The sequence below is a fragment of the Panthera onca genome, chromosome F2 (genome assembly GCF_046562875.1).
Source record: "Panthera onca isolate mPanOnc1 chromosome F2, mPanOnc1 haplotype 2, whole genome shotgun sequence".
NCBI classification, from domain to species: domain Eukaryota; kingdom Metazoa; phylum Chordata; class Mammalia; order Carnivora; family Felidae; genus Panthera; species Panthera onca.
Window position 1 is genome coordinate 70556307 of NC_138356.1, and position 17642 is coordinate 70573948.

General features: G+C 50.7%; 1 long non-coding RNA gene across 27 annotated transcripts in view; it reads left to right on the top strand.

The window, feature by feature from the left end:
- LOC132664522 (uncharacterized) overlaps positions 1–17642 on the top strand; it is a 368888-nt gene that overhangs the window by 243791 nt on the left and 107455 nt on the right. For 19 of the 27 annotated variants that reach the window (XR_014136591.1, XR_014136587.1, XR_014136575.1 and 16 more), the window contains 5 exons: positions 6829–7075; positions 8305–8390; positions 10674–10905; positions 11590–11898; positions 15155–16440. This is a non-coding gene — a long non-coding RNA (uncharacterized LOC132664522). The remainder of the gene's footprint in view (positions 1–6828; positions 7076–8304; positions 8391–10673; positions 10906–11589; positions 11899–15154; positions 16441–17642) is intronic. The other 8 variants (XR_014136578.1, XR_014136581.1, XR_014136571.1 and 5 more) reach the window with 8 other exon arrangements.

Genomic DNA, 17642 nt, shown 5'->3' on the forward strand with positions numbered 1-17642 from the left:
TTCTTTTTGACAGAAAGGGCCCCTTAGAGAACTGACTTGTGCAGGAGGAGAGGCTGTGGCCACAAAGTCGTGTCATGAAGCGAATGACCAAAATACCCAAACTTGCCCATGCAAATGGGTGTGATCTCCCCGACAGCCCTTTTAGAAGGCTCTAGACTTTCTCGAACTCCTTTTTGAAAGGGTCTTTCCAGCCAGTGGCTTATTCTTTTGAACCTCATATCTTGCAGGGGCAGGGTGGGCGAGGTGGGAAGGAAGGGGAGATGCCTGCTTTCCAGGCCCTTCCTTCTTTGCCACGAGGATGAGACAGACCCCTGCCTGGCGTGTGAGGGAGCTGGCTTGCCCTGGGTCTCTCCCACTTTCCACCACACACATTGCCACCCTCTGTAGAGATCAGGGTTGAATTTGGGCATGGGCTAAATGTTTCTTGGAAACATCTTTTGTGAGGTTAAAAAATCAATTGGTAGATGTGTCCATTAGCAAATCCGGTGATATCTTCCTTCAAAATGTGTGTCCATTTCACCCCTTCTCATCCCCTCTTCCGGTGACTTTACAGACCAGGCTGTCTCCCCCTTCTGCCTGGACCACTGCAGTAGCCTGCCTCCAAACGGGCCTGGCTTCTACCCTCCCCTCCCTCCTCTCTCAGCAGCCAGGGAGATCTTTTCAAAATGTAACCCAAATCCTGGGACTCACCTGCTCAAAACCCTTCAGTGGAGTCCCACCCCACCTAGAATAAAATCCAGAATTCCTCTTGTGCCCTATACGGCCCTCCCTGCGTGGACCCTAGGCCCTCGCTTTCTCCCTTTTCTCCTTGCTCACTCCACTCTCCGCACTGGTCTTCTTGCTATAGACCAAACACATCTAAGCGCAGGCTGGCTTCAGGGCCTTAGCACGGAATGGTCCCCTTTTCCGGAACATTCTTTCCCCTGGATACCTGGCTCATTTCCTCACTGCATTCAGATCTCCATTCAGATGTCAACTCCCAGGGAGACCGTCTCTGACCATCGTCCCCCACTACAGTATCCCCCAGGCCCCACTTGCTGTCATTCTCCATAGTTTTAATGTCTTGCTGACATTATTACAGATTTGGTGACTTTTTGCATCTCCCAGCAGAATACAAGCCCTGTGAGGAAAGTATGTTGTTTTGTTCATTCAGATATTCCCAGGCCCCAGAATATTCTGCAGCTGGTGCTCAGTAAATATTAAACTAGGCAAGGCCTTTTGGGGGTGGAAACAAGGTATATCTGACAAAGTCCTAAGCCTGATGTCTCTTGTAAACTCGCGAAGCCGGCTCTGCACCTGCTTCTCGGAAAGCTACAGACAGGTTCCGAACAGCGGGAACAACACTGGGTCGGTGATTAACGTCCCCAAGGGAACCCCCCTGGACGCGCAGGTGACTGGATGACTCCACCCGCATTTGTCTTAGCATCGTCTCCCTCGCATCTGGCTCCCGTTCCCTTCTTGTGCTTCTGGGCACCAGACAAGCAGTGTCACGTTTTGGTGTCTGTACCAGTCAGGCGATGGTTCTCATCTGTGATGGTTCGAAAACAAAGGGGCCCCGTTTCTTGACATTCTCCCCATTGAAAGGCGGGATCTACGTCCTTTCCTGGAGTCCTGTCATGGCTCCAGGCAGCGGAGCCGCAAAGGCTCACGCAGCTCCCTCCAAATCTCCTTACTCGCTCCGCGGGAAGCACCGAGGCTGGGGTGCTGAAGAGTCCAAGTGCTGGTGCTCTGGCGTGTGGTCTCAGCTGAGCTCTCAGCCCCCAGCGCTGGCCGACAGCCACACAAACTGCCATTTTGGATGTTTAGACCTTTTGCACTTTCAGATGACCACAGCCCGGCTGACATCTGACTACAAGGGCAGGGGAAACCCCAAGTCACGACTGCCCAGCCCAGCCCTTCCCAAATTCCTGACCAGAAGCTCACGAGCGGCCTAAAGCGATGGTGTTTTCTGATGCTGAGTTGTGCGATAATTGGAACTCAGCAGAACCCCGCCCACACTCTCTCCCCCCGTACTAAGCACTATGAGCGAATGTTTCTTTAACACCCTGGTCGTCTGATTTCTCACGTGTAAGTTAGGGGTGACCATCTACATTCATGTGGTTGTTGTAGAGCAGAAGCAGGTTTTGTTGCAAACCTAGTCTGGTTCCCAGCACATGCTGTGTTTCCTCAAATCTGAGATGCTACCAGTTGCACGACTCCCTGTTAATTTACGTGTCATTAAGAGAGGAAGAAATGCCTTCAATTAAACGACTGAGCGCCACTTGTCGGATGCATCCATATTTGGGGAAGGTGAAATTTGAAAAGACTTGTGTCTGGGGATCTTTGGTTCCAAGAATCACACACGCCTAGGTAAGCCCAGGCACAGAATTAGATCCCCAAGTTTGAGTTTGGGTGGAATGAGAGGAAAGCTTGAAGCGAATGTGCCTTCTTCGGAAAGTCTCCAACCTGTCATCCTGCTTGACACGAGAAAACACAAAGACCAGTAGAGGTACCCTTGTGGTCCAGGCACAAACTGTCTTCCCCAGGCTGCTCTCAAATGGGAGAGTTCAAATGCTATCGGTCACAGTTATTCAGCAAAAACATATTTTGCACGAGGGATGAAGTTAGATCCCCAGTTTTGGCTGTAAGAGGATAAGCTGTTTGTTAGTGGAAGGCTCATCTCTAGTAATAGTAACAGACTGAGCCCCATTTCTCTTCAGGTTTTGAGTCTTTTTTCTTTTCTTTTCTTTTCTTTCTTTCTTTTTTTTTTTTTTTGGACATGAACTAGCAGTGCCTTGTGAGATGCCATCCAGTGAGCAAAAGGGGTCTGGGCAGGGGGCAGAATGATGGCAGAGGGGACTCAGACTACATCTAAGGGAGCAGACACGTTAAGAAGCGTCAGCATGCTAGCAGGCTTGAGGCTTAGCCTTCATACGGAATGCCCCATTTGGCCAGTACAGCCTTCATTTGCAAGGTGAGCCCCCTTCAGGACCAGAGAGGTTAAGTCTCTTGCTCAAAGTCACACGGCGTTAGTAGGTCAGCAATCCATCAGACACAGAGCTTGTGCTCTTAACCACATCGCTCTGCCGATCAGGGTGTTTCCAAGAATGCAGACGTGAGTTCACATGAGACTCCAGCCAGCCCAGTGCTCAGCATGGCTGTCTTTCCGGTCTCACTTAACAGAATTCCTTTTCTGTACCTTCTTTCTTTTGCCAATGTGAGTTTTCCACCGATCAGGTTCTTCTTACCTCCTCTTCTCTTTGGTGAAAACCAAAATGTCTTCCAAGGTCCAGCTGACATGAGGCATCTTAACCCTTGTTCCTATGGGGTGAGTCCGGCACCTTGGTCCTAGGGCAGTTTGGCTGGACCTCCTGGAGGTGCTGGTGTGGTGTTTCTGTGGGTCGCTCCTCTTAGACTGGAAGTTTCCTGAGGCTCTAGGGTTAGACCTGAGTCTGAATCCCCCCCTCTACAGCTTACGACCTGGGTCCTTGGACAAGTTTCTTTGCTTTCCTGGGCTTTAATTTTTGTATCTATGAAAGGTGATAACTTACTTCTCAAGGTTGTCCTGAACATGAAGTGCATTTGCTTAGATCACATGATAAGGGCCCTAGACTGTCTGTTATTACATGTGAGGTTCTTGTTCAGTGTCTTTGTGCATCATCGCATCTTTTTTTTTTTTTAAATTTTTTTTTTTTCAACGTTTTTTATTTATTTTTGGGACAGAGAGAGACAGAGCATGAACGCGGGAGGGGCAGAGAGAGAGAGGGAGACACAGAATCGGAAACAGGCTCCAGGCTCCGAGCCATCAGCCCGGAGCCCGACGCGGGGCTCGAACTCACGGACCGCGAGATCGTGACCTGGCTGAAGTCGGACGCTTAACCGACTGCGCCACCCAGGCGCCCCCATCGCATCTTGTCCTCACAACCACCCTCTGAGGTAGGTTCTTTCACTCTCGTCCCCACTGTACAGATGAGGAAGCTGAGGTAAAACCACGTCCCCCTGGCCCCACAGCTAGAAGATGACAAAACCAGACTCGACTCTTGCCTCTGAAACCTGCTCTCTGGATGGGACCCCATTGGAAACCTTATGTGGACGGAGTTCTGAGGAGGTTTTGTCACCAACCAGCCCCTTGGGGTGTGCTTTAATTAAGGTCTTAATTTCCCACTCCTTCCTATCTAGGAGACCTTGATCCTGACTTATAGGAGAAGAATGCTCCACCCAGCTTTGTCTTGGCAAAATGTTTACATACTGCCCATTCCTGCCAATAACAGCTTCCCTCACCTTCTGGCTCTCGCGGGTGGTGGATTATCAGCACCATAATTGCCCATTTATATCATGAGCTAAAAACATGGATCAGGTTTTTGGCCTTCAAAAGCTCAAGCAAACCCCTAAGTGAAATTCAGATCCCACTTCATTCTCCAATCCAAGGATGTCACGGCCACTGTCATCATGTACCTCGAATGACTTGGCTGGTTGAGTTCCTTTCTGGTTGACTGTATTGCCAATGTCACGGGCACCCCCTAAAATGCAGGCAAAAGAAAGCAGGCATTTCTGATATGTTGTTTTCATGTTTTCCTCAAGGAGCGTCAGTTAAAGTCCCTGAACAAAATAAACTTCACTTTGTTTGCCATAGAATATTCTGAATGAATAGAGTGAGATCCATCATCCAGGAGTCTGATGCTGGGCAGGCCCTTGAGAAGATTGGGCTCCTCAGAGGAGAAAGTGGGGCAGGGGTGGGTGGGTGCACTCCATTTGGCAGCAAGGCAGAGACCTTCCTGTTTGAAGATGGATCTGGAAAAAGCCGAGGGGCTCAGAGGGTGCTCCCAGGTTGAATCGCAGTCCCAGCTCATTGTGCAGACCAGACAGCCAGTGCCGTGCTTGGGACAGCAGCCATGACGTTGGCCTCCCCTGTTCATGGCAGCACAGGGACTGAAACTGTGGTGGAGGAAGATACCAGGGCAGAAATTATTCAGGACGTGCCCCGTGTCAAGCACTGGGAGAGTCTCCTCAAACACTTGGGGGATTTTCCCTGTATCGACTCATGCTGACTTCTGATTTATTCCCGTTGTCCTCTCTGAGTGATGGGTGACTTCAGTCCGTTGAAATGTATAAGAGACCTATTTTATGGCCGAGCATAGGGTCTGTCGTAGATAATGCTGTGTGTGCACTTGAGAGGATGTGTCCTCTGCAGGTTTGGATGCTCCATAGATGTTATTTGTGAAGGCCCGGGACTGTGCCCGGGAGTGGACGGTGTTCATTCTGCAATGCTCCCGGGGGAAGGGCAAGGGCATACGTCCAAGGAGCTGAGAAGGCACAGCCAGGCTCTGACCCTGGGAGGCAGACACTGTACCAGCTTGTTCTCCAAGTGGCCCGACTAAGAAGAAAAGGCTGAGAGCCCTAGAGGGACCTCTGAGGTCAGGAGAAGATGGCTAGAGATTTGCTCAAGGGCGGGGAATTAACCCATGGAAGGGAGTGGAGCAACCGTGCACCCTTGAAACTCTCTCTCCCACGGCCTCTCTCTTCCCTCCCTGCACGCGTTCAGCAAACATCGGTCCGAGACTTGATCTTCATAGTTGCTGTGCTAGGCCGCGGGATAAAGGACTCAACATTGCCCCTGCCCTCCCAGAATCTGCAGGGTGCTAGGGATGCAGATAATTAACGGGCAACCTTGCCAAGCAGGGTGGGGGGCGTAGCTGGAAAAGTGCATACCTATCAGAGTATAGTCATTCCTGCCTACCTTCTCCCTCTCTCTTTCTCAGTGACACAGATTCGCAGATAAATGAGAATTTCCACAGGGAAGGTAAAAGATGAAGGAAACATGGTCCTATCTGTAAACCTATTTAGGAAATAATTTCACGAAGGGCAGGGAACTTGTGAGTTCAGAGAGCCTGGCATGCCAGGACCAAAGAGAGAGCTTTGAAACTTGTGTGTGTGTGTGTGTGTGTGTGTGTGTGTGTTTGTGTGTGTGTGTGTGTGTGTGTGTGTGTGTGTGTGCGCACATGCCCACACTGGACCCTTTTTTACAAACTGGAGAAGATCTGGGTGCCTTTGGAGAATACTGCTTTTTTTTTTTTTAGTTTATTTATTTTGAGAGAGACAGAGACAGCATGACTGGGGGAGGGGCAGAGAGTGAGGGGGGAGAGAGGGAATCCCAAGCAGGCCGCACACTGCCGGTGCAGAGCCCAATGCGGGCCTTGAACTCACTGATCATGAGTTCATGACCTGAGCTGAAGCCAGATTCCAGGCGCTCTAAGAATAAAGCTTTTAGAATACCTATGGTACAACACTCAGGATGACAAAGGAAAACAATGATGTTAAAATGCAGCTCCATGCAGGGATCTCCATCGCCCATGCCCCTTCCTGGGAGAGGGGGGCCTGGAGGTTTCTGGAGTAGCGGAGAGAGATTTTCAGGCAAGAAAGAAAATTCTTTCTACAGTTTGGTAATTCTGTATTTACGGAACTAGCCATCTCCAAGACTCAGATGGCTCTCCCCCCTTTTCCATTTCCCTTGTTGTCCCCCTGGATGGAGGAGGGTGGGAAGTTAAAGGCTGACTTTGATGGGAGGGAGGGAAGCCTGAGGCTGGGTGGTCAGAGAATGTGTTTCTTTGGTAGCCTTTGGGTAACTTGTTAGGCTTTTCTACCCTATTTGAGAGTTTACTGAATAGAGAGGACACCCCGGGAGGGGAGGGTGACCCTGTATGGGAGCTGAAGAGAAGCCTGAGGTTCAGGGAGGACCCACGCTCTACTCTGGCAGAGGCTGTGGGCCCCATGAGACCAGACACATTATGGAGGAACTACTGGCAACCGCTTTGCTTATACCCTGCACCCCCATCCTTATTACCATCCTAGGACCCGAGGCTCCACATTTTACCCATGAGACAACACTGAGCAGAGTTAATCCGAAATCACGCAGCTCCAGCTAGAAGCGGGGGAGCGGAGATCTGACTCCACGTAATCCCAGGCTCTGAGACCCTCGTTGCCACTGCACCATGTCCAATTGCCTGCTGACAGCGTGGAGACCTTGGGTGCGGCTCCTGGAATCAGGTTGCCTGGGTTCCTATCCCAGCTCAACTGTCGAACGGCATGATGATCCAAGGTAAGTTCCTGACCCTGACATTCCCCATCTCTGAAATGGGATGGTTTTATCACCTTACTCGGGGACTTTTGCTGATGACTTCAGAGATAATGCACCTAAAGCTTTGAGCACGCGAGCCTGACGTGTCTGTGCTCGTGAGAGTTGGTTGCTGTGGTTATTATTAGCCCAGCAGGATAAGGAGCAATGTTCGGGGGGCCCTGGGGTGCGGTCACCCCTCTGTTTACTCCTCCGGCTGGCAGGCGGTCAGGGGTTTGTTTTTCTGGTACGAAGGTTGCCCTCGTGTTCCGGAGTGACCCGGCAGGGCTGAGATTGTCATACAACCCCGCACGCCCGGCCAAGTTCAGCGCTCGCCTTGGCAGCCTGCACGGCCTGTGCCACTGTGGTCGAGGGAACCGCTCGTCTTCAGGCTGTTTCTCACTTTGGAGAAGACTGACCTTCGCTCAGAGTGATCCTCTATTCCCACGTCACACAGTGGCCCGCTCACCCACTCCCTCCCAAAGCACGACATTTGTTACTCCCCAGGGAGGCAATAAGGTCGCGGCGCCTTCAAGACCCTTGTTTTTCCTTCATCTCTTCCTCTGCCCTCCTAACTCTGCCCCCCACTGGTGTTTCTCAGACACCGGAGGGGGGTGCCATGAGGACCGGGAGGCAGCAAAGAACAGGGCCCCTGGCCTCCAACAGCCAGGGCGTCGCTGCTCCAAGCTTCAAGTTCCTTGTCGGCAGAGAACATAGCACGTGGTTTATGTGTACAAACCTTTAAAAATAGATACAACCTTTCATCAGGTTGGGAGACTTGAATGGTTCAATAGGAAAACCCATGCGAACATATCACAAGCTCTCCTCTTGCTGAGCCCGTGCCTGCCTTCCAGCCAGGCGGTGGTGGCCGCTACTGCCTCGGGCCTCGGGCCGCCCCCACCTCACCTGTCGGGGCTGCAGGGAGGGGCTCAGCAGCTCAGCCTTGCTCCCAGCCCCCAGGGGGCTGCAGACTGAGAGCCTCAGGCTCTGGCCATTGCTGAATTGTCAAGCAGAGGGGATGGCCCCCAGGAGTCCCCAGCGCCCTGCAGCTCATCCCGTCTTCCGGGCAGGGGCCTCAGGCCTTCCTCTGGCCAACCCATCCCCCTTCCCCAGGGGCTGTGGCGCCTTTTGCGAAGCTGGTAGGTCCCTTGCCGTCCACACAGCCTTCTATCTCCCCACTTTGGACCTTGTCCTTTCTGTTTCTTGCTGCCCAGGTGCCCATCTCTGATGGCTAAAATGCGGCTCGGCCCAAAGGACCCCTCCCTGAGCTTCACCCGCTGGCCCCGCATCTGGAATAATTGTGCATATTTTTCAACCTTAAAAATCCACTTTTCAGCCTTCTCGTTTTACGTATGTGACTTATTTGTTGCCACGCTCCATAAGGAAAGGTCTCACCCCCACCAGGCTCAGGCAGCTGGGAAAATGGAATGAATGTGGGCTTCTCTCTGCACCTCTGTTCTCCCATCTGTGAAATGGGAATGACCATTGTAAGTCGCCAGCCTTCTTAAGAGTTGTCATAAGGCTTAAAAGAGGCTCTTGACGTGAACATCTCCTACCTCATGGTCCTGAACATTTAAAAAGATCAGTGAATGAATGATTGATCGAATGATCGAATGAATAAATGAATGCCTTTATGGTTCTGTTTGCAATTGTCAAAAACAGATAGACTTTTGCTATCATCCGTACTGTCCTTAGGAATTCTGTACTTGTGGCTTGGAAACCTAGGTTCCGGGTTAGACTCCTGAATCACCCACTTAAGGATGTGATCCAGGCATGAACTGAATCTTCCCACACTGCAGTGACATCATGTAGGACAGGGGTCAGTAAACTATGACCTGTGGGCGACCTCCAACCCACTGCTGCTTTTGTACAGCCCAGAAACTGAAAATGGTTGTTATGTTTTCAAATGTTGTTTACATTTAAAACTTTACATGTTTGCATGTACATTTGATTTAATTTAATTTATATATTTTTAACTTTTTTTTTTTAATTTTTATTTTTGAGAGACAGAGATACAGCACGAGTTGGGGAGGGGCAGAGAGAGAGGGAGACACAGAATCTGAAACCGGCTCCAGGCTCTGAGCTGTCAGCACAGAGCCGGACACAGGGCTCGAACCCACAAACTGTGAGATCGTGACCTGAGCCGAAGTTGGACGCTTAACCGACTGAGCCACCCAGACGCCCCTCATTTTTACATTTGAAAAATAAAAACTCAAAAGAAGAATGCTATTTCCTAACACATGAGAACTATGGGAAATTCAGAGTATCTACAGATGGAATTTTATTGACAGCCCGCCATGCTCGTTCCTTGATGAATTGTCTCTATGGCGACAGGGGGTGCATACCTCGCTTGCACTCTCTAAGGCACAGTTGAGTAGGTGTGACAGACACCATATGGCCCACAACTCACAATTTTTTACTACCCAGCCCTTTACAAAAAGACTTTGCCCAATCCCTGGTCTGTGAGACAGGAGCAACGCTGTATACCCACCCCTCTGTGTGGATGAAGTGTTCAATTCAAGTGCCTAGCACCAAGCAGAAACTCTAGAAAAGTCCATCCCTCCTCTCTCTCCCTTTCCCATCTTCATTCCTTTCCACAGAGAGCTCTTTTATTTCAGGGTCCAAGCCACATAAAACCATAAAAAGAGGACGGCAGGCCGGCTCCCACCATGCCCTGCGCAGACGGGCCTTCAGACAGCAGGGCTGTGTTCATCGGCTCTGTCCCCTGGCCCTCGGCCGCCCCGGCCAGGCCAGTCTGTGCGGCTGCTGAGGGTGGGGCCCCGTCAGAGCCCCCCTGTGTCCTCAGGGACGTCTGGGCCATCGTGTAGGGGTGCCCTAGGGAGCTGCCTCTCTTGCATTTACCAGAGGCTGGTGGTTTCCACCCCATCGTTTCTGCTTTGGGGCATTTCTGGAAGCTGGGCCAGTGCCCCACAATAGGTGCCCACAGTCACACGTTAGCTCAGCTCGGGAAGAGTGCTCAGCAGATGCAGCCTCTGGGCTGGAATCCAGGGTCTTGGTCCCGAACTGCAGGATGGCACACAGTCGTGGCCAGACCCGAGGTTTGGGATCTGGTCTGGCAGCCCAGCTCTGCTCCTCACAAGCTCTGGGATGTCCCCCCTGGGCTTCTTTCCTTCCTCTGGAAAGTTGGGGTGATGGTTTCTCCTGGGGAGGGGCATAGACAGGGTTTTCATCATGTAAGCAGGGTTTTGCCTTTTTCTGCACTGAAACCCTATGCCGAGAACAGCGGCTGGCCTGTGGTGAGCACACAGCAAACACCTGTTATTGAAAAGACATCCACTCAAAAGAGAGAAAGTATGTGGCGTGCCTGTCGCATCATCGGCTCGCATGAAATAGTCACACTGCTGTGTCTGCTCTGAACCAGGAATCAGCACGCTACAGCCCACAAGCCAAATCTGGCCCACTGCCTGATGTTGTAAATAAAGTTTTATTGGAACGCGGCCACACCCATTCACTTACCTGTTGTCCAGAGCTGATCTCCCGCAGTAGCGATGGAGCTCCATCGTTGTGAGAGAAACCTGTGGCCTTGCGAAAGCTAAACTACATGCTATCTGGCTTTTTACAGAAAATCCTCGTGGCCCCTGCTCTGAACGTCGAGGCCACCCTGTCTGCCGGATTTCATTTCCCCCCGATTGCAGACGTGTGGGCAGTTACAAGTTGAAAACCAGCAGCCGGCTTCAAATACATTTTCTTCATGCCCTCTCTGAAGTACTTCATTTTTCCTCTGACACCTTAATTCTGCCACACTATTGCAACATGCTCAGAATAGACTTCTCAATGCCCTGCGGCTCTCACAGGTAAGGTGGTGTTACTCTCATTTCTGGGTAAGAAGAAACTCAAGCCACCCGTCAATTGCTGGTGTGTTCATTAGGGATCGGCCACGTGTCCTGCAATGAGTCTAGGCCTCCTCACAGGAGGAGAGTCAAGATAAAATAAGGATAATGTGCTAGATGCAACTTACTACTTGGTTCCAAGGGATGAAGTGCTGGCCGGGAGCCAAAGGAAGGTCACTGTGTCTGGGGCACAGAGTGCATAGGTTTTTCATTGTTGTGAATGGAGGGACCTTGGACACCTTCACTATGGCGTCATAATAACAAGTGACCTTCACTTGGAGTCAATTTTCCAATCTGTAAAATGGCAACAATGATACTTCACCACATCAGGTTGTTCTGAAGACTAAATGAGATCAAGCGCCTGAAACATAGTAACTACTCAGCTATTTTTATAATAAGTCCTTTATTTCTCAGTTTGGGAGAGAGATAGTCAACAGCTTTTTGCTACATGTTGCCGCTCCCTTAGATGGTCAGGGCCCACGGTTAGGAGCCTCTTACAACTTTGATTTTGGGGGCAGTGAGAAGGATCTTCCTGGGTACCACGTACTAAGGGCTCCCTGTCCACGGTGCCAGCTGAACAAGGCGGGGTCATTGTCTAGTTACCACTTCATGGTCAGCAGATCTTTTTCTTCCTTTCCCTCTACAAAGACAGAATAACAGGCTTCCAGGTCCCTATGCCCCAAGGAAGAGACTGACCAGGAACCCATGAAGGCTGGGTTCAATGAGACAAGTACATCCTTGCAAGTAAAGGTGCAGAAAGTCAGCCAGGACTTCCAGGCGTGGAGCCTGGTCACTTCTGTCTTGTTCATGGCTTAGAACAGCGCCTGGAACATGGTAAATGGTTCATAAATGTTGGGGAGGATAAACAGTCCCCTCTTGTGAATGTCACAGTGCCTGCTGTCCTCAGAGGCTCTGGCTTCCTGTGTCTGTTAGACTGTGATGCCATGATGCCAACAGGTGAGGTCCAAGCTCAGAGTGAGAGCACACAGCAGCCCTGCCTGGCCCTCCCCGTGTCCCCGGTCCTACCACATTTCCTCTGTATCACCTGTCCAGGCTTCTCATCACTGAGTCTGCTGTTCCCCCTGTGCCCAGGGCTCTTCCCACCATTGCCCCTAGCCCAGCCCTGTAAGGTACAGGAAACCAGCCAACAGGACCCTGGCCCCAGCCACATCTGGATCTCCAGGCTCAATCTCCATCTATACCGGGGAATGTGAAATTACAGTCTGCAGGCCAGATCTGGTCAGTGGTCGGTTTTTGTAAGGACCTTGGACTGAGAATGGTGTTTACATTTCCAAAGGGTTGAAAATTTTAAAAAGAATGCACAACAGAGACTATATGGCTGACGAAGCCCAAAACACTGACTCTCTGGTCCTTTATAGAAAAGGCTTGCTGACTCCTGGCCCAGATAGTCCTCTGATACACTAGCCGGGAGGACCAACTGTGTGAACCAGGCCCCGTGTCAGGGCTTCAGGCTTGGAGTTATTTCTTGCCACTTACCAACCCCGAGGCAGGTGGGGTTCTCGTCCCTTGTAGAGATGTGGGAAATTGAGGCATAAGAGGTTAATTCACTTGCCTGAGAATCTAAATAAATGGCAGAGCCAGGATTCAAACCCAGACAGGCAGGTTTTTTAATCATGGTGCCATTTTTCTTCTGGACACTGCCTAGCACAAGCTTTAGGACTCGCCCATACTCTATCCCATTCCGGACCCCTTGTCGCAGAGATGAACTTCAGAAAACACCGCCCTCTGCCAGCATGAGTTTCTGTCTTCCTCTGACCCACAGTCAGTGACCAGGTGTTTGGTACCCCCGCCTCCTCTCCCCTCCCGGCCACCCCCCAAGACAGTTCATCTCCTGTGTGGCTGACAAGGCTGTGCTGCCTCTGTCTGCCCCATGCAGTGGCCTGGAACCCTATTCTGTCCTGCTCCCTGAGTCCTGACGCTTTTCCATGAGCTGGATCTGAAGTTGTTCCCACTGAGTCTCTCTTCCTGGGGCATCCCTGTGCCCTCTTGTCTCTGCTTCCTTCCACTCATCTTGTCCCTCCCATGAGGAACTGGATTCGTGGCCTCGGGTCAAGAGTGCACACGTGGGAGGTGCAGTTAACTCCTGGTACCGGGCCTGGACCCTTTGTAGCCCAAGGACTGCGGCTGAGATCCTCCCCTCCTGGGAGAAAGGGGAGAAGAAGCCCCTGGGTTCAGAGTAACATGGAGGACAGCCCAGAGGTGGGGTTGCAACCCCGGGGAAACATTGCACTTCAGGGCTGTGCAGGTGGAGTGGTGCCTTTCGATCAACAGTCTAAGCGCAGGGGCACAGGAGGGGTAAGAATGGAAAGACAGCTGCCAAGAGGAACAGAGAGCTTCTCAAATCACCCCCAGCCGGTCTCCTCCCCACAGCACCAGCCCGGCTTTGACAAAACCCGCCCTTCCGGTAGTAGTGCCTCCACCTTGGCTGGAAATCACTGTGTGCAGAGTGAAGACAGCGGCCATCTTCTAGTGTGACCGTGGACAGGTTACTTAGCGCTCTGTACCTTACATTCCTCTTTTTTTTCAGATGGTGATGGTGGTAAGTACGTGGTAGGGTCTTATTCATAGATCACATGCTCCTGGCACTTAGTAGGTGCTGAGTGTGAGAATGACTCCCCCGGGGGATGCTGAATTGTGAGCTCTTCCCAGGTCATCCTGGGAAGGATGCTCTCAAGAACGCTCTGCAATTGAGGATGTACGGGAGGCCCCTAGGTCAAGGCTGGCAGGAGAGGCCTCTCAAGGGCCCGACCAACATGCTGTGTTTCTCCTGCTGAGGCTGAAGAGGCAGACACTCTCCAGACTGGAGAGTCTCGCCAGCGTCTCAGACTTCTGATTCCCCTGGCTTCGTGTCCACCTTTCTGTGGTCTTCTCCATCCTTGTTAATGACAACGCCAACTCTTCAGTCGCTCAGCCTTGGAGTCAGTTAACCTTGGTCTCCCCATCACTCACCTATCCTATCCAGACCATCAGCAAACCATACCCAGAATATCATGCCCTCTCACCACCCCAAAGCCCCTACCTGGGTCCCAGCCACCATCATTTCTTGCCTGCATTAGTACGACAGCCCCTGACGGGTCTCTGCGTCTGCCCTTTGCCCCTCTACAATCTGTTCTCACAGCAACAGCCAGAGTCACCCTTGGAAATCAAGCTGGGGCACATGACCTTTCTGCTCCAAACCCCCCCGCAGGCTTCCCATCCTGTTCAGAGTAAAAGCCACGGGCCTTGCAACGGTCTGGGAGGCCCATGTGAACCAGCCCCGCTACCCTGACCGTGCCCTCGTTCCTTCTGTCCTGTTCATCCCACCTGCCATCCTGCCCCTGCCCTCTCGCAGACATTCGAGCTCCGCTCAGCAGCTTGCTCTTGCTGGACTCCCTCATCACCGCTCACTCCCTTAGCTCTTCCGGGCCTTTGTTCTGGCCTTACCACCTCAGCCAGGCCTCCCCTGGCCACTATTTCACATTCACCGTCGTACCCACCCCCCCCCCCCCCCACCACTCTGCAACTCTCATTCTTCTCTTTCCTGCCTTTATTTTTCTCCGTTGTTCTTGGCACCTTGTACCGTGCCTCATGATTGTGTGAGTTGATCCATTAGTGCCCCTTATCTCGCTGGAGATTCAATTCCAGGGTGGGGGGAGCAGGGATTTCTGTCTTAGCCCCCACTGAGAACCCCACCTGTGACATGGTAGCACTCTGTAAATATTTGTGGAATGAATGAATGACCTTAGACCAAAGACAGCCGGCACAGAAAATAAACCTCTATTTCAAGCAAAAGCCTTTTGGTTTTATTTATATATATATATATATATATATATATACGTATATATATATATATATATATGTATATACGTATATATATATGTATACATACGTATATACATATATACATATATATATATACACATATATACATATATATATATACACATATATATATACACACACACACACACACATATATATGTAGATGTGTATATATACACACATATGCATATATATATGTAAATATATATATGATAAAATATATGTGTTTTATATATTTATATATGGCTGAAAGTTTCAAGCATGTATATCATATATAGACATAGCATGTATATCAAGATATATATAAAAAGTTCGTGTGTGTATATATATATCTCTCAAAGACCAAAATATATTTTATATATATAACCGAGGTGCCATGTTTTTTGCAAAGGAGGACACTTTCTGGCTTCCCTGGCTGCCTGCCAAGATGCACTCAAGCCGTGATGTACAGTCAACGGGGTACTTTTCGCCTCTGGTTTTCCAGACTGGAGAGCACATCATTGCCAGGAAGTTTCTGCCTCACTCTTAGTTCCCCAGGGTGGCCTGCCAGTCACCGGCGTGGTACCTCAGATAATGGAGATGCAGGGGCCGTGATTCCCTGCCTGTATGTCAAGGTCTTCGACGCCCACTTGTGCATGAGCTGGAAGAGGCGTGCCCGTCTCAGAGCGTGAAGAGCTGGCGAAGTCCCCACAGTTTCTCTCTGTCTCCTGGACCCACTTTCCCCTCCTCACAGTGGCTTCTTTGTGTCCCCCAAGGGGCCATCTCCTGCCCCTCCAGCTCATCTCCAGCTCGTGGCTTTGCTGACTCCTCACCTACCTGTGCTGTTTTCTGTACTGCATAGAACTGGGTCCTCCAGGAAGACATATTGGAGTCCTGACCCACAGCAACTGTGAGTGTGACCTTATTTGGAAATAGGGTCTGTGCGGACATAATCCAGTTTAGATGAAGTCATTCTGGATCAAGATGGCCTCCAATCCAGTCATGGTGTCTTTGTAAGAGAGATGGACAGATGGGGAGAAGGCCGTGTGAAGGCAGGGGCAGACATGGGTGGGGAAGCTTCTGCAAGCCATGTGGTGTGTAAGGTTGCTGGCCCACCACAAAGGCTAGGGGAGGCCAGGAAGGACCTTGCCTTTCAGGTGTCAGAGGGAGCATGGCCCCATGGACACCTTGATTCAAGACCTTCATCCTCCGGAACTGCGACAGAATAAAGTTCTATGGTTTTAAGCCTCCCAGTCTGTGGAGCTTTGGCCACCCCAGGAGACCCACACACTCCCCTCCACCCTTCAGTCTCCTCCTCAGTGTCACCTCTTTGTTGAGTTACCCACCCGGGGCACATTTTACCATTCTTCCATCAGGTGCTTATTACCGTGTGTGATTCTGTTTTGCAAGCTTCCCCTGGTGCTCATAAGCCCTCTGCCATGTCCATATTGCTCCCTGCGTGTCCTCAGTCTCTAACACAGCATCTGCACACACTGGGTGGGCAATAAAGTATTTGTAGGACGCATGCATTGCAGTCCAGGGGAATCTTCCAGACTTACAGAATTAGTTCGTGTCATAGAATCTCCAGTCAGAAGATGACCCTGGGTACTTCCCCTAGAAATCCTCAAAGTGCAATTATTCAAATCGAGTTGTTCAACCCAAGTCAGTTGCAGTAAAACAAGAGAGACTTGAGAGTCGGTGAGTACTTTCCCAGCTAGGGTCTGTTCTCACTGCTTAGCCTGAATGTGTTTTCCTGCCAAGAATCAAAAATGAGTTTAACCAGGGGGTTAGCAACACCTTAAATAGAAGAAACACCTCCAAAAATACAAGTTCTTTCGCACTTACCCTCCTCCTCAACCTCCCTCCCAGCCGCCCATCACCGGGACCTCCCAGTCTTGTCTCCGAGCCCTATTTCAGACCTCTCCAAATCCTGTGGTATTTTCCCTTCTTGGGCTTTAGATGGAGATGTCTGGTAGGTGCTTTTAGGTGGTTCTAGAATTGACATCTCTTCTGAGACTTGTCTGGCCCATGAACTTGGAGGCTTGGCCTCTAATGAATTCAGAATGGCCTTTATTGAGCACCTACAATGTGCCGGTTGTGCACAGCAGGGAAGTTTTACAGTCTGTAGCCTCCTTTCCTTTCCATGTAATCTGTTCCAGAAATCTATGTTTGCCATGAAGTGATCTCACTTCAGAGCTATTTTACTGATGAGGTAACTGAAACTCAGAAAGGTTAAGTAATTTGCCTAAGATCACACAGTCAGTAAGTGGTAGAGCCCTTTTCAAACCTGGGTCTGTCTGACTTCCAAGCTAGTGGGGTTTGTGTTTTTTCCTCTAAATTTACAAACGATGAAAGTGACCCTAGTCAGAAATTGCGTTATTGATAGCAAGGAGTTTTATTTTATAAGGATTCGGCTGTGCCTGGGACTGTGGTATCAAGGGTCATCCAGGAGCCTGTTGGGAGGGGTTTATGGACCTGGGACCCTTGATAGGCGCTCAGGACGCTCCACTGACCTGCCAAGCACTCTGGCTGGGGGGGTCATCTGCTCCCAGCACTCTACTTCCTGACTCTGGGCATTAGACTGGCCATTTCTCTCCTCCAGCCTCGGTTTCCCCAACCATAAAATTAAAACTCAGATTCAGTGATCTTGGAGCAGCTGTCCTGCCCTGATAACCTAGGACGTTAGCACCCTGGGGCTGCAGCCACCATTCTCCCATGTCCCTCCAAATCAAACCTTCCACTTATTCCTGGAGCCCATGGTCTAGTCATCCATGCAGGTCCAAGGCATCCATGCAGGTCCCTGCTGTCAGAGGCCCCCCTTCCCCATCTCTCCTCACTCCTGCAGTTCACAGCCTCTTCTTTCCTGGAGCCAGTCCTGCTGGGACAGGTTTCTTCACCTC